This window comes from Elgaria multicarinata, chromosome 16 (genome assembly GCF_023053635.1).
Source record: "Elgaria multicarinata webbii isolate HBS135686 ecotype San Diego chromosome 16, rElgMul1.1.pri, whole genome shotgun sequence".
Classification (NCBI taxonomy): domain Eukaryota; kingdom Metazoa; phylum Chordata; class Lepidosauria; order Squamata; family Anguidae; genus Elgaria; species Elgaria multicarinata.
This window is the reverse complement of record NC_086186.1, coordinates 879,316-896,456: the sequence shown is the minus strand read 5'-3', so window position 1 is coordinate 896,456 and position 17,141 is coordinate 879,316. Positions and strand designations below refer to the sequence as shown.

Sequence of the window (17,141 nt, the reverse complement as noted above, 5' to 3'; positions counted from 1 at the left end):
AGGCGCTGATAACCTCTAGCTTGGATTACTGTAATGTGTTATACCTGGGGCTGCCTTTGAAAATGGTCCGGAAGCTTCAGCTGGTACAAAACAGGGCAGCCCGTTTACTAACAGGGACTGGCCAGTGAGATCACATTACGCCAGTCCTTTTCCAGCTTCATTGGCTGCCAGTCCAGGTCCGGGCCCGATTCAAAGTGCTGGTATTGACATTCAAAGCCCTAAACGGTTTGGGGCCTGGTTATTTGAAGGAACGCCTCCTCCCATATGTACCTGCCCGGACCTTAAGATCATCTACAGGGGTCCTTCTCCGTGAGCCCCTGCCAAAGGAAGTGAGGCAGGTGGCTACTAGAAAGAGGGCTTTCTCCGCTGTGGCACCCCGGTTGTGGAATGAGCTCCCCAGAGAGGTCCGCCTGGCGCCTACACTGTACTGCTTTCGTCGCCAGCTGAAGACCTTTTTATTCTCTCAATATTTTAATACTTAATTTTAACCTAAATTTAAATCTTACTGTTTTAACTCTGTATTTTAATCTTATATCAATTTTGCTGTGTGGTTTTATCCTGGTTGTGCTTTTTATACTGTATTTTGTAATTGTGCTTTTAACCTGTTGGTTGTTTTGTTGTGGTTTTAATTCTTGTGAACCGCCCAGAGAGCTTTGGCTATTGGGCGGTATAAAAATGTAATGAATAAAATAAATAAACGGCTGCAGAGGCCGGAGGAAGCAACCGCCTGCCCCGATCTGTGTGGGCCCAGGCTTTCGTCGGCAGTGGGTGGGTGCGCGTCCTACTCTTGAGCAGCCAGGGCATGGGCAGAGGTCGCCTTCCCCTTGCTCTGCTCCCTGATCAGGCCGCTGGCTCAGGCCGCGGCTTGGCTGCCCCTGCTGCATTGGGATGGCGTGCTGTGTCCCAAACATCCGCCCTCTCTCGACTGATCCATTTTCTACTCCCGACACCTCCTTGGCCATCCAGTTGATGGGGAACAAGAGAAGAATCTGCGATGCAGCTCCTTGAGCAGGAGTCACAGGAGGCCACAACGAGGTCAGCCGTGAGCCTGCCTGGAAGGAGACCAGCGGCACCACAAATCTAGCGGTGGCGGCGGCGGCAGCGCCTGCTTCCCAGCCTCCTTCCTTGCGTCATTCTGGAGTTTGCTCCCATGGAAGACCTTTCACGACAAGACTGGCCCATCGTGAAGCTGCGAGAAAACTTGTGGCCCGGGAGACGACACCTTTGCCAAACCGTGGAGGTCTCTCGTATATAAACCCGACATTTGTCTCTCTGTGTCTATGCATGTGCATAGCCCACGATACTCATTCCGAGATTACCCTGGCCAAGCCTCATCGTTTGCCACCTGCTCAGGGGTGCGGAGGCCATTGTCCTCCCTGTGAATCTTTCCAGCAAGTGATCACTGACCAGGACATTCGGAGCCTGGTGTCTGAAGCATTTGTACCTGGCATTTGCAAAGGAAGCTACATCCGGAGTGGGGGTCTTTTAACACGCAGGAAAAAAGCGGCTGAAGGGGCCTCTCACCCTTTCTACCTTCATGGCATGGTTCTGCAGGATCGCGTTGAGCACCTCTTCGGCGGCCTTCAGCTGCTCTGCGTTGGAGTCCCTCAGGCTATCCAGAACAGAGAGCAGCAGGTTGGTCAGCTGGGCGGAGAAGGCCTGGTCGCCACAATGCTGCAAAGAGAGAGGCGGTTTGGCCAAGCCAGGCCCCGCTGGCCTGTAGCTCAGTGGCCGACGGCCAGTCCCCAGCAGCATCTCCAGGGAAGAGGATCTGGGGGGTGGCTGAGGAGGAGGCCCCTTCTCTGCCCTAGAGCCCAGGGAGACCCTGCTGCCCCGCAGAGCAGGCCAGACCCGGCAAGGTGGGCACGCTGTCTGCCCGAGTACAGAGGCTGCTCCTCAGCTGCCCTGTGGAGGAGCTGTGGCGTTCCAGGAACGCGGCCATCACGCGACGGCCGAGGCAGGCATCCCAGGGATCCCCTCGCCAGGCTCTGCCGCTGCCATTCCAAACTTCCCCCAGTGCTAGGAGAGGGGCCGTTCTACAGAGATACGCCTGCAACGCATGGGGCAGAGGCCCGCAGCTGCAGGGCTCCTCCGCCCTGAGGCCACCTGGGCGGAACTGGCCGCTCCAGGCTGGGAAATTCCCTGGGGAATGAATTCTGCTTGCTCATCTGCCTCTCTCCCAGCACTGCTGGGCCACATGCTCCTGTGTTGCTCTGGGTGCAAGCCCCCCGACGTGTTGCCCACGTGGCTTTGACGCCACTGCTGCAGCTTCCGCTCCACCATGGCAGCCTGTGGGCCGGTTTGCAGGGGCTGGCTGGCGTGGCAGGCAGGCAGGGCACGCAGCCCTCTCCACTACCTTCAGGAAGCAGCTCTGGAGTCCTGCCCAACATCTTCCCTGTCGGTTGGTTGATGGTAGGGCTGCCTCTCTGCTGCCACCATGGTGCCCTCCTGATGTCACAGATGAAGGGAAGTGTGTGTGCGTGCGTGCGAGTCCAATCCCCCCTGTGTCGTGCAGGTCCCCCCTCCCCTGCAGAGACCCATAGGTCCTTGCCCCACGCTACCACTCACAGCTGGGGGACTTGCTGAGGGAGGGGACCCCTGGAACGGGATGCTGAAGGCACTTGTTCCCTGATTTATTTGCTGTTTTATTTGTATATTTTGTACAGCACCAAGTACGTTGTTGGTGCTATATAAATAAATAAATAAATAAATAAATAAATAAATAATAATGATGATGTCAGAACTGTCCCACCCCAGCCCAAACACGCAAGTGTGCTCCCCATCCTGCCAGGGGTGGAATGAGGCCGCGAGGCCAGAGCTGAGCCCACTGAGGTTCAGCATTTTGCAACTCTGCCTATCTGCAAGGCAGCCACAGTACCATTGCCATCTGCCAGCTGCTGTCCAGCACCAAGAGGGAGCACCACTCCTCTTCCTGGGCCTTGAAGCTCCTCTGCATCGGCCACTTCCTCCTCTTCTGCTTGCTCTTCTTCAGCCCTGAGGCAAAAACAGAGCAGCTGCTAGACCCCAGTGGGCAATAACGGGGGTGGGGGAGGAAGGGGGCCTTGTTCCACCACCGTAACAGCAGCAGCAGCAGCAGAGAGCTGTGCACAGCACCAGGACCTCTGTAGGACCGTGACGAGGCGGCCGGGCCTGAAGCGGGGTGGTGAGGGATCTGTGGGCCGTCAGGGGAAGCCTATGGACACCAGTCGCTGGGGGACATGGTTGGGAGGGTCTGTTGCGCCGTGTGCTGCTTGCGGATTCCTGGTCGCCAGCTGGTCAGCTGCTGTGTGCCCAGAGCGCTGGACGAGATGGACCCTTGGTCTGATCCAGCCTCAGGGCTCTTCTGATGTTCTTAGGGGACGCTGATGGCTGGCCGGCGAGGGGCCAGGAGCAGAAGGACCGGAGGAGGAGGCCAGAGACGGGAAGGGCGGAGCAGGAGGAGGCAAAGGAGAGGGAGGGCTTGTAAAGGAGGCAGCAGGGAGGGGGGCGTGGGAAGCGGCAGAGGGGAGAGCAGAGGCCTCATCCCAGCAAGAGCAGGGCAGGACGGGGGCCTCTGGAGAGGCAGGAGGAGAGGACCAGACTCAGCGAGACGCCACGGCTGGAGCGGAGTAGGGTGGAGGGCTCGAGGAAGGCCCGCAAGGAGGATTTTGCAGAAATACACAAGTGGGTTGGGTGGGCGGGAGGCAACCCGGGCAGGGCAGGGCCAGGATCCTCAGCAGCGGAGAGCTGAGTTGGTTTCAAGGACACCTATTTCTAATAGGCATTCAAATAAAATTTACAGGTGAAGCAGATTAGGCAGACCTTTCAAATTTGCACCATCTTACCCCTGCTTCTCAATTAGGAAATTCTATAATCAAATGCTTCCAAGAGTATTCCGGAAATAAAAATGAGATCCCAATGCCTCATGCAACACAGCTTGGCCTTCTGACCCCTAAGCAGAGTTTGATCATGAGCACCCTTTACTGATAAGAAAGGAATCCAGATCAAGAGGTGCAGATGTTCCATTTATAGTTACGACTTTCACTTAGCAGTGTTAAAGAGGGCCCCATAATACAAGTAGCTACATAATGAGGCCAGGTGGGTCATCAGACAAGTAGCCGAAAACCTTATCCCAGAGCATATCTATCTATCTATCTATCTATCTATCTATCTATCTATCTATCTATCTATCTATCCAGTAGTGTAAGGCTTCTTACTTGAGCTCTACCACACAAAACTTGCTCATTTTTGTTTTAAACTGAAGCTTGAGCAGTGTAGACATGCAGAAAATTTTGATACTTTGAAAAAGTTCAAAGCTTGAGCTTTAATAGTAGTTAACTTTCTCCACACCAAACAGGCAGGGTAGCCACTCTGCCAGTGGGATGATGGACAGCCCTGCTCAGTCAATGAGTGTGGCATTAAGGCGGGCCCTGGGTCCAGCCAAGCAGTTAGGAGATTACGGTCATACTGCCTGGTCTGCAGTTCCCAGGTTCCTCGTTTTTGCCCTTTTTGAAGATAGGGACAATGTTATCCCTCCTCCAGTCATCCGGCACTTTATTTATTTATTTATTTATTTATTTATTACATTTTTATACCGCCCAATAGCCGAAGCTCTCTGGGCGGTTCACAAAAATCAGCCATCTTCCATGACTTCGTAAAGATCATAGGCAGTGGTTCTGAGAGTTCTTTCACTAGCTCCTTCATTACTCTAGGATGTAGTTCATTGGGCCCTGATTAGGTGTTCCTTGACCATTTGTTTATCAATCTCAAACTGCAATCCTGCCCCTTCAGCTTGTACTTCACTTTTTCCAGGCCAGGGTCATAGACCTCCTTTTGGGAAAAGACTGAGCCAAAGTAGGAATTGAGCACTCAATTTGCCATCCTCACTGAGTAGCTGAACCACCATTTCTTTCCTGTCTTTTACTATGCATGTATCTGAAGAAAGCTTTTTTGTTGATTTTAGCATCCCTCGCTAATCTCAGCTCATTCTCAGCTTTAGCCTTCCTGATGCCAATCCAACACTTCTGTGCTACCTGTCTGTACTCTTCTTTTGTAGCCTGGCCTTCCTTCCACTTCCTATATGTGTCCTTTTTTGTTTTCATGTCATCTCTAAGCTTTTTGTGGAGCCAAAACTCCCACCCATCGTGGACTCCTTTTCTCATTAGGGTCACTTATAATAGTTATGAGTTTATTAAAATCACATTTCCTAAAATCTAGAGTACGTGTATGGCTACACTAAGCTTTTGTTTCCTTTAAAATCAAGAACTTAAGTATGCTGTGGTCACTTTCCCCCAGAGTTCCCCTAACTGCCACTCTATCCACTTAAGTCCTCCCTATTAGTCAATATCAAGTCAGATAGACAATCCTCTAGTTCCTTCCTCCACTTTCTGTTGGAGAAAATTATCAGCCACGCACATCAGGAATTTCTTGCAGGAGCCACTTTTGGCAGAATTTGTCTTCTAACAGATATCAAGGTAATTGAAGTCCCCCATCACTATACATCAGACTTCTTTGAAACACTGGCAATTTGTTTCTCAAAAGTTTCATCCTCCTGTTCTCCTTGATTGGGTGGTCAGCGGTAGACTGCATCATGTTCTTTTTATTCCTTGCCCCATTAATCTTAATCCAGATGCTCTCAATGGGGCTCCCAGGCTCAGCTGCCTGTATTTCTGTGCAGCGATAGGTATTTTTCAACATATAGTGCAACTCACCTCCCTTTCTATTTTTTCTGTTCTTTTTGAACAAGTTATATTCCTCAATTGCTACATTCCAGTCATGGGTGTCATCCCACCAAGTTTCAGTTATACCTATCAAGTCGTATTTGCCTTCATGTATTTGCCTTCATGTATAAGTTCAAGTTTGTGCTGTTTGTTTTCCATACTCTGGGCATTAGTATATAGCCACTGAGATTGTGCATCAGTCAAAGGGCTATGTATAGGGAAATAAATCATAGAAACGTAGAATAGTAGAGTTGGAAGGGGCCTATAAGACTATCAAATCCAACCCCCCGCTCAGTGCAGGAATCCACCCTAAAGCATCCCTGACTGATGGCTGTCCAGCTGCCTCTTGACTGCCTCTAGTGTGGGAGAGCCCATGACCTCTCTAGGTCATTGGTTCCATTGCCGTACTGCTCTAACAGTCAGGACGTTTTTCTTGATGTCTAGCCAGAATGTGACCAATGCATTGTAAACTGCCCTGGGATACATATTTTGAAGGGTGGTATATAAATGCCTTAAATGTACAAACTAAACACGTCAAAAACAGTTTTGCTTGTCTTCCCTCCCAAACTGTCCCCTCGCTCTTCATTCTTTGTTACTGTTAATAATGTCACACTTTATCCAGTGGAAGAAGCTCGTAGTCTTGGCTTCATATTTGATTCTTCACTTTCTTTCTCCTCACATATCGAGGCTGTAGCCAAGTCCTGCTGTTTTTTCCAATATAACATTGCTAGGATCCGTCCGGTCTCATCTGAATCTTCTGCTAAGACCCTTGTCCATGCTTTGGTTATCTCCCGTTTGGACTTTTGTCATCTTCTTTTGACTGGTCTTCCTTATGCTCATCTCTCCTCTTTGGTCTCTCTTCGCCATTCTGCAGCCAAGATTATTTTCTTGGCTCGTTGTTTTGACCATGTTTCTCCTTTGTTGAAATCTCTTCATTGGCTTCTGATCCCATATAGAATTCAGTATAAGTTTCTTTTGCTGACATTCAAAGCGTGTCTTGGTCTTGCACCTTCTTATCTTTCCTCTCTCATTTCACTCTACCATCCCCCTCGTACCCTCCGTTCTTCAAATGTTACGTTGCTCTCCCGCCCAAGAGTCTCTATCTCTCTTGCCCGGCTTCGCCCGTTCTCTCTGGCCGCCCCGTTTGCTTGGAATGCTCTTCCAGAGCAACTACGTACTACGAGTTCCATTGTAGATTTTAAAACGCGTTTGAAAACTCATTTGTTTTCCATAGCTTTTGGTATTTTAGCTTGATTTACTGTTCTTATTACTATGATTATTCCCTTATTTCTGTTTTGTGAAACCCTTTCCCCTTCATATGTTTTAATGTGATTTTAGGTTGTAAGCCTCTAGGCAAGGCATCGCTGTTTTATTTGTATATTTTGTACAGCACCAAGTACATTGTTGGTGCTATATAAATACATAAATAATAATAATCCTGTGTAAATGTCTACACTGAAGTAAGTCCCACTGAGTTCCACGGAATGTACTTCCAGGTAAAGCTGTATAGGAGGGCAGCCCCAATCAATCAATCAATCAATCAATCGAGTACTGGGCAATTCCTAGTTACCAGCTGTTCTCTGGGAGTGAGTTTGGCCACAGAGCAGCACCTGCATTTGCCACAGACGCTCTACCCAACCAAGCCCTCTTAGCTGTGCCGTGACACATTGCAGAGCATTTTCATATATTTTGCCTGGACGTTTCTGATCCCCCAAGACCTCCCTATTAGCCATTTTCATTGTCCCTCATGATAATAACAAGTGGCCTGGATTAACCCTGGGACAAGGGGCAGGATGTCAGCGACCTCAGGGCAGACCAGGGTGCCTGCCTGCCCGCCCCTTCCCGCGCTGTGCTGAGCGATCTCCCCTGACAAAGGAGCACAGGCTGCTGAATTCTCGCCTCCTGGGCCTTACCCTTCCGGCGCAACAAGATCTCATAGAGGCAGCTGACTCCTTGCACTGCAAAAGCACTAATGCGCTGCACCGGATCATTGCACAGAGCTATCAGAACAGCAGTCAGGTGGGCCAGCTTGCTGAAGTCCCGAGACAGCTGATGAAAAGAAAGGGAAAGCATTAGCTGAGCCCCACCAGGGGGTGGGTGTTCCAGCCAGCCCCCACCTAAAGAACACAGGAAAAACCATGAGTGGGCAGCAGCGAGCAGGCAATAAAACACTCATCTGATGAGCCCCCAACTCTCTCCTTTGTGGCAATTGGGACACCCAGGGAGCGACTGTCACACGCTGTGGTGCCACCAACACAGGCGACTCTGGAGATGATCAGACCAGCTTGCCAGGCTGTTGTGTGGAGCAGGAGGCGCCCGCAGGTGTCCTGCCAAAGCATCCCAGGTGTGCCAACTTAGAGGAGGAACCGTTTCCCCACCACTGTCCAAAGGAGCCTCCATGAATTCAGCTGAAGCACTGGGCAAGTGTACGTGAGGGTGTCTCGCCAGGAACACCCACGTCCCCAGAGGGCAACTCATTGCCCCAGTCATGAGGAAAGTGCTCTGCTTCTCCACCCTGGCTCTTTGGGCTCTTTGGGCTACTGGACACACAGCCCAAAGCCGGCAGTCAGGCAGCCGTGCCAGACCCTCAGCATGGCAGCATGTGGGCCATTATCCTTAGGTTACACAGAAAGGAGCCACAATGCCGGTGTTACAGATGCACAACCTCATTTAGGTCTCCTGCTTCTTAAGAGCTCCTAGGCTGGGAAGGTGTCTGTGGCCAAATGTATGTCTGCAGTTTGTAAGTCTGTGGTGAGTTTAGAATGTTGGCCTGAGTGGGCGGAGTTAGGATGTCTGGGGAGGGGGAGGAGGGATATATAAGGGAAGGACGGAGCGGATTGCGGGAGACTTTTTAGGTCCTCTTAGAGTCTTTAGTGCTCTCTTTGTTTAGAGTACTTAAGTTCTGGGAAATTGGAGGTTCAGGGTAGAGAGTGGTGTCTCTGGAGTGTGGTGTGCACATAGTTGATGTATATTAATCAATACAGATAATAAAGAAAGCTCAAGAGTGATTGTGTGAGAGAAAGGAAAGCGTGTATGTGAATGAGTGAAAGGATTGAATGAAAGGTTTCAAAAAGGGGTTTAAATGTTTTATTTGAAACAAAGCTTGTGAACTTTTGAAAATAAATTTTGATTGTTTTGTTTTTAACTACCACAAAAATCCCACGTGTCTGTTTGGCATTTATCATCTGAAGTTTACACATTTAGCACCCACTCTGACAATAATTCACCTCAGCACATATAACTCACAGTGTTTTATTTGATATATTGAAATCCTTCTCCATTTAACCCCTTTCTCCACATAGTTTGGAGGAAGGTGGTTTTTATCCCTCGCCTCAGGCGTATCAAGCAGTGGGGCTTGGCTGGAGCAGGGAGTAGCTGCGGCCAGGCTTGGTGTTCAGAGCCTGTGTCGTGGCAGTGTCCCCCACCCCCACCCTGCTTGCCTTCTATGGAGAGGAGCCAGAAAGCCACATATTCCAGCAGTCTGGAGAGAGGCGGACGGGGAGCCTCCGTATTCACACATAACGCTGTTCCAATATCCAGGTGCCCTCCTACCTGGGAGCTCGCGGAGGCTCCTGGCTGGACACGGAATGCCGGGCCTGATCCAGCAGGGCAATTCCTGGGTTCCTTTGGGCAGACCGTGGTTGCAGCCCGGGCGCCGCCTTGAGGAAAAGAGCCCCCCCCTCTGGTCATGAGTACACTGGCCTCCCGAGCGCAACGGCTACTCACATCAAAGTGGAAACGCCCAGCTACAAATTTCAAGAGCTTCATTGCTGTCTCTACCGCCCTCTCACGCACATGATCTGATTTTGAGGTCATCCATGGTTCCATGATCTATCAAACGAAGGGCAGACACAGAGAATGTGTTCCTAACCTTGTCTGGGCCACAGGAAGATCAAGATGAGCTGAAAAACGACCCCCACGTGACTACTGACAATTGGAAGTCTCCATTGTCTCACTTGTAGGCAGGCTCAGAAGCAGCATCAACAGAAGAGCAGGTTTGGACCAGTGAGGCCAGGGTGGCGAAATTCCTGTCCCAGAGGGTTTCCAGCCAGTGTGGCCGAACAAAGGCAGCCCAGTGGGCCCGTCCGGCATTTCCCCAGCCTCCTTGCCCCTCTAAGGCCAAAGTGGAGGCTCTGGCACCAGCATCCCCCCCCCCCCGTGAGGAGGGTGCAAAGGGCCATGCTGGGCGCCCTGCCCCCCCCCCCCGCCTACCTTCATCAGGTGCTGCAGCTCACTTGGGCGTGGGTTCTCCAGCAGCAGGTCTTGCAGCATCTCCTCAAAGCTGCTCATGGTCTGGTGGTAGAGGCCCTGAAGCACAAGGAAGCAGCAGGTGTGAGCCCCACACGTCCTGCTAGGAGGAGGGAAGGGCTGAGCCAGGGAAGGTGGACAAGATGCACCGGGTGCTGCCACAGCCCGGCCCATCCCCTGAATGGGTCTGGGTCCTCTCTGGCCCTGGACTAGCCCCCAAAGAGGTCTCCAAGGGGGTGTCTTTACAGCGCTGGGTTGGTGCTGCACCTCTTTGAAACCCTGCGCCTTCCTTCCCTGGCGTGGCGTCGGGTAATCCCAAAGCTGAGGAGGGAGCACGGGGTTCTGGGCGGCCGCCTGGGGACTGTAGCCGCCCCTGCCCTCTTCCTGGTGGAAGGCGACCAACCACAGGTCACCTTCCACCAGGCACCACCCAGCCACACCTCCGCTGCCACTCCAGAGCAAGGCAGGCCCTTCAAATGCGGAATTTAATTTCTGCACTGATTTTCATCCTGAAACTGTCATCAGAACGGACCACCACAGCAGTGAGTCTCCTGCACTGAGCAGGGGGTTGGACTCGATGGCCTTAGAGGCCCCTTCCAACTCTACTATTCTATGATTCTATGAGCGTTGGTAGGTGTGCAGCAGACAAGGGCTCACTTTGACGTCATCCACTGCCGGCTCGTTTCCGTACGTTTGCCCTTCTAGGCTGTCCAGGGGGGGAAGGCCAAACACGCTCACGAAGGAGACGCAGAGCAGCTGGGATTTCTTCTCTGCCTCCAGGAGAGGCTTCAGCTTGCTGATGGAAGAGGAACACACCCGAAGTTTAGTTGCAGCAAGAAGGGATGGAACCCTGTCAGCGCCCAAGGGATTTTGGCCTCATCCTCCGGCTCAGAGGAGCTGTCAGTCGCACAATCTCTCATGAAGGCAAAAAGGCTGCTTTGCCCAGATTCGCTACTGCCAAGGAAGTAAAGGAGGATGGCTGGGGAGGAAATGCAACGCCCCCCAGGCTGCCCCCGCTCCGGGGCAGAGCACAAGAAGGTCCCAGGTCACCTCGCTCAAGCCGGCGCACAAGACCCTATGGCAGGGGTGGGCAACAGGGGGCCGTCCAGCTGTCACTGGGCTTACCTGCCATGCCTCAGGAGCACGCCAGGGCCCTTGGAGCCTTTCTATGCCTTCCACCTTGAACTGGGCCCCCAAAGGACTGGGAGCCATTGCTCTTCTGACATATTTCTACTAAGGGTGACCCTCGAGCCTCGCTGCGAATCTCCCCTCCCGCCCGACATTTGAAATGCTGTTCCTGTCCACTACCTGAGTTCTTTCGCGATGTACATAGCATCCTGACGCACTGTGCTGGCCAGTGTGTGGACAGGTTCTCTTTCAATCAGCACCTGGGAGGTCATTACAGAGACACAGTATGAATGTTGAACAGGCGACACCAACTCCCCTTTAGAGGTATCTAGGGATCTGATGAGAACAGGCAGGTGTTTTCACCAACAACTGAGCTGCAACCGGAAGAACCTCCCACATGGACGATCTCTCCACCAACAGCCCAGACTCCTCTGATGTGACCCTGGCCTCCCTACTGAGGCCAAGCTCCTTCCCAACACCCCCATCTATTTATCTGCATGCGCTTGTGGGCCAGGTCAAGACCCAAGACAGCAGCCACTGGGTGGCGCATGGGATCTTGCTTTTGCGGCGTTCATGACTGAAGAGGCTGCTGCTCCTGCCTTTTAGAGATGCTTTGCTTCTGGTGGAGTGCTCTCTCTCTCTCTCTCTCTCTCTCTCTCTCTCTCTCTCTCACACACACACACACACACACACACACACACACACACACCCTCCCTCCAATCTAAAATGAGAGTAACAAATTATAGCTGAAAATCTTGGCTTTCATTTTTGTGATTTGTAAATTAATTTAGTCATTAATTAGATTTGTATAATTTCCAACTGGCCAAAGCCCTTGGGGCAGTTCACAATCATAAAACCAAACAACAACAACAACAACAACAACAACAACAACAACTAAATCAACACCCACAAAAAAGCAACAAAATGCTACAATATTAAAATATTTTTTAAGAACGTTGAGGAGTCAGCAGTAAAACCAAGAATTAGAGCAACAGATTAATTATAAATAGGAAGAGGAAGGTCTTATCCTGGCACCTAAATGTACACATTGAAGGTGACCGTGGGGTCCCGCTAGGGCGGGGGGCATTCCATAGACAGAGGGCCTAGGAGTGGGCCTACAAACCCCTCCCCAGTGCTGTTCACAGGTCATGACAGCTCAGGGTGGCTTCATTGACCTGCAGGAGCTGTCCACGACATGCCCAGGACCTGAGGGCACCCTTTTTGCACAGGGCCTGCGGGCCCCTGGCGTGCCATGGCTTCTCATGTCGTGTGAACCCAAGCCGCAGGCGTTGCTTGAGGGCTCTGGCAAAAGGGCCAGGCACTGGGCACAGCCCTTGCTGGCCAAATGGAGAGGAGGGATGGCTCTAGGGGCCAGAAGAGGCACCAGCCGCTGGGTCCAACCTCTCTATTCGTGCAGCAGGAGACTCCTTGGGGGCAGCTGGCCAGCAGAGGTGGGGCTCAGGTTCACTAGCAACTATTGTGCTTCCACAGAAAGTGAGCGGAGCATACTTACGATCAGGCATTCCACCAGTGCCGTTTTCTTGTCCAGACAGATGCCTTGTGCTTTACCTGTTGCAGCAACGGCCTCGAGGAACATCAGCACAGCAATCAAAAAGGTTTTCTTCAGGTTTATGTCCTAAATGCAGTCCGAGGGCAGAAAACAGATCCCCATGAACAAACAAAGCCACATCCTTTCATATGGCTTCATAGGCATAATCTACCCCAAAGGGAGGGCAATGTCGAGGATGATCAGGGGTTTGGAAACAAAGCCCTATGAGGAGAGACTGAAAGAACTGGGCAGGTTTAGCCTGGAGAAGAGAAGGCTGAGGCGAGACATGAGAGCACTCTTCAAATACTTGAAAGGTTGTCACACAGAGGAGGGCCAGGATTTCTTCTCAATCATCCCAGAGTGTAGGACACGGAATAACGGGCTCAAGTTACAGGAAGCCAGATTCCAGCTGGACATCAGGAAAAACTTCCTGACCATAAGAGTAGTACAACAGTGGAACCAATGGCCTAGGGAAGTTGTGGGCTCTCCCACACTGGAGGCCTTCAGGAGGCAGCTGGACAACCCTCTGTCAGGGATGCTTTAGGGTGGATTCCTGCATTGAGCAGGGGTTGAACTCGATGGCCTTATAGGACCCCTTCCAACTCTACTATTCTATGATTCTATGATGATTTCTTGTATATGAAGTTCTAGGGCTGCGGCATTTATATTGACCATTCAGACCTTTCATCAGCTACAAAGGTGACTTCTGGGCAGCAGATCTTTTTTAACCCCCCCCCAAAAAAAACACAATATGGGGGTGTGGAAGGAAAAGCTGGGCCATGAATGGATCCCTCCAAAACCCCTGCAGGCTGACACCAATGGGGCAGGTGGTGGGCAGCCCTGTGCAGTTCCGCCCCTCCTCTCCCTCTGTCCCTCCCTTTTTATGGCCTTCTCAAGCCATGTTACATAATACATCAATGTGGTTTGTTTCTCCCAATGAGCGGGAAAGGATAGCTCCAGGGCCAGCATCCTGGTTCTGGGAAACAGGGGGGCTTTGACATGCCCTCCCCCGAATGCTCCCCTTTGCCCTCTCTGCCACTGGAACAGTAACTCTGGAGAAGCAGTGACAGCAAATCACTGGGAGAAGGGGCGGCTTCTGCCTGCGGACCTCCCTATTGGCCTGTGACCCCCGGGGCTTGCTCTCAGCAGTGCGCCCCGACACTTCTTTCAAATGGAGGTGGCAAGGGCCCCAGAGAGAGAGAGAAAGAGAGAGAGAGAGAGGGGGGGAGAGAGAGAGATGCCCCCGCTGCTCACACCGGGGAGAGGACGCCTCTTATGAAGTGCTGCCTGGGGTGGTACACACAAGTTCTCGCCTCTTGCTTCAGCATTGATTTAATGACACCCACACAAAAACTGTTGGCTGAGAACCCTAAAAGCCCCGTAGAAGGAAGAGGGAACCAGAAAACGCCAGCTTAGCACCCTCACAACACACCCACCCACACCCACACCCACGTTCATTTAAATGCTTTGGAGTCTGGAGCAAGCAGTGAGGGGCCACAATTGCGGCTGACACCTAATTGACTCATGGTGGTGAGCATCCCTGCAGACTGGAAGGAGCTGGAAGGAGGCTGCCAGCCCACGCTGGTGCCCAGGCAACCGAGGGCCAGTGGAAGTCATCTCTGGCACAGCAGCTGCTGCACGCTGAGCCGTTTCTCTCCTGCTCCAGACTGAACTGGCTAGCAAACCCCCCACAAACTTCCCCAGCAGCCCATTTCAGCTCCAAGGAGGAGGGCGACAAGAGACAGTTGGTGCGCGAGGCAGACCCGCCCCCGCCCCCGCCTGACCACCCCGTGCAAAGGCAAACGTCTTCACCGTACCAAGGGGGCGATGGCGAAGTGCTCCATCATTTTGGTCAGGATGAGTTCGACCCGAGGGAGCAGCTCCTCCTTCATGCCCAGGGCCACACGTCCGTAGCACAGCAGCAGCGTGGTCGACTTGCAGTGCTGGAGGGGAAGGGCAGAGCACAGCGTCGCCTCCTCAGAGCCTGCCCAGAGTCACAGGAGGGCCCATGCGCGTGGAGGGCGGGAGGGCAAGCCAGGGTAAAAGGCATTCGAAGCAGCCTGAAAAGCCCTTTGGGAGTCACCCCAGAGGACTGCCAGGCTCAGGCAGAAGAGGGGTGTCCCCTCCGCCCCCCTGCCCCAAAGACACGCCGGCGCAAGGCCCAGGCCACCAAGTGTGGAATCCCCACACTCCGCTCCCTCAGTCTTCATGAGGCGTCCACACACCATCCTCACGGAATCGGGGAGGGGAGGGCAGCAGAGCCCCACCCCACCCCCCAGTGCGGCAGGCCTGAGCCTTCCTTCACTTTGCCCAAGGCGGGGGCCTTTGGACGCCCCCAGCCCCACACCGCTTTCCTTCTCTGCCGTTCCCTTCAGGCCCTTTTCAGCAGCATACTGCTGGGGTGGTGTTGTTGTTATTATTATTATTATTATTATTATTATTATTATTATTATTAGAGAACAAATTACTTGGTACTAATGTGCGCAATATACACATTAATAGTCCTTTGCACTTTTCCTCCACAGTGAAATTATGGAAATGAAACATCAGATAAGGAGAGGTCATTTTGAACAATGATGGTGTGGGGGAAGAAAATAACTTCCTGAAAGAAAGGACTTTCAACTTCAGCAAAATGTTGGTTCTGATGAAACGTTTTAAAAAAGGGGGGAAAGGCAAGCCCAGGATCACCCCCACACCTGCTGACACACACAAATAATGAATTGCATTTCTGAAATGATACCTGGCTGGCTTGTGACCCATTCTTGTTGAAGTTCTCCAGTGCCTTTAAAACCTCATCGGGGTGGCGGGATGCAGCCAAGCCCACAGCGGAAGCGATGCCCTGGGAGGGAGCAGCAAGTGGAAATGGCACGATGGCAGCAGCCGTCCAGCTCTCTGCCCACGAGGCCGAGTCGCTGCGGTGGGCCCACCCTGTGCCTGGGCAGGGATATCCTCACCCTTGGGGTTCACAGAGCCTCTTCCTTGGGCAGAACCATGTCTCTCACGGATATGCCAGGAGCACTCAAGGCACTGCAGTGAACACAGCACTCTGGAGCAGCAAAGGGCTGTTCGCTGCCCCGATGCACCAAAAGTATCTGTTAAACCCATGGTCCTTTGAGGACATAATTCTCAGGCAAGTCCCTTAAAGGCCACAAAGAGCCTCGGAGCCCCTCCTAGACTAAGATGTGTATCCTGGCGCCAGCATTCCTGGACCAGAGGGCCGCCTCGGTCTCAGCCAGGTGCTTGGTGGGCAAAAGGGCCTGAGTGCCAGAGGCCTCCCTGTCCCCATCCGTGCGCACGTAGGCCTGGCCACTGCGCTGACCGCTCTGCACATCGAACCATGGTGCTCTGGCCCACAGAAGGTTCTGGCATGAGGGCACGGGGCGGCCTTTTAGGCACCACAGCACTTTGCTGTAAGCAAACCAAGGGACCCTCTGGAAGCTGTTTCTTAAGGACGCTTCAGACACACTTTTTCTGAACTCCAGGCACGCCCCACGCTCCCCTCTTCCCTCCTTCCGCCCCACATCCCTACAGCCCTTTCTCTTGTGAGCTCCAATGGCCGGGGGTGGGGTGGGGTGGGGTGGGGGCTTTAAGCAGCTTCAGGGTGGCGGAAGAGGAGGGAATGCTTTCACTTGCCGTCTCGGCTGTTCAGCGTTTGCTAACTTATTCAAATCCCTATGAGTGTCTCGACCTTAAGCAACCTCCCCCACCCCAACACAGAAACCCATATCCTTGCCGTGGGTTTTTGTTTGGGGTTCTTTGTGCTATTAGGATGGGACCTTTATAGGGCAGACAGTGGTTTGAATCGAGGGAGCGCCTCCCTCCCTGGCATGTGTGTGTGTGGGTTGTGTGGGTGTCTTGTTTTCATCACTGAACTCGTGCCATTTCCTCACAGACCCCAGCAAAGCCAGGACTTGCATCTGAGTAGATATGAGAGTGCTGTTAATCTGCAACCCTTGGCAGACTTACTTGGGAGTAAACCCCACTGAACTTAAAGGGGTGCTCTTGGTGGGGTGGGGGGATCAGAGCTGCCTCCCTTTATTGCAGGGGGGCATTTTACCCTCTTCTCCCTCCAATTGCAAACATAGAAAGGCCTTCTTTGACAAGTTCATAGCACAACACCGGCTTTACACACTGTCGATTTCACACCGTTAAGGTGTTTATTCCAGTTTATGTCCGATCTTTTTGAAAACGGGATAAGGGTGAAATGGCGGGAGACATCCTGGCTGGTGTTAATGTTATGTAATCGACCCACAAACTCCCATGAATGTACTTGCCCGTACCCTAAGGTCATCCTCAGGGGTCCTTCTCCATGAGCCTCTGCCAACGGAAGTGAGACAGGTGGATACCAGGAGAAGGGCCTTCTCTGCTGTGGCACCCCAGCTATGGAATGAGCTCCCTAAGGAGGTTCACCTGGCACCTACACTATACTCTTTTGGACACCAGGTGAAGACCTTTTTATTCTCTCAGCATTTTAACAGGCTATAAATTTAATTTTAATTTTGCTGTTTTAAATTTGT

The 17,141-nt window shown here is 52.2% G+C and overlaps 1 pseudogene; it reads right to left on the bottom strand.

Annotated features, from left to right (window-relative positions):
* Nucleotides 1–17,141, bottom strand: part of LOC134409714 (maestro heat-like repeat family member 5) — a 143,693-nt pseudogene that overhangs the window by 23,091 nt on the left and 103,461 nt on the right.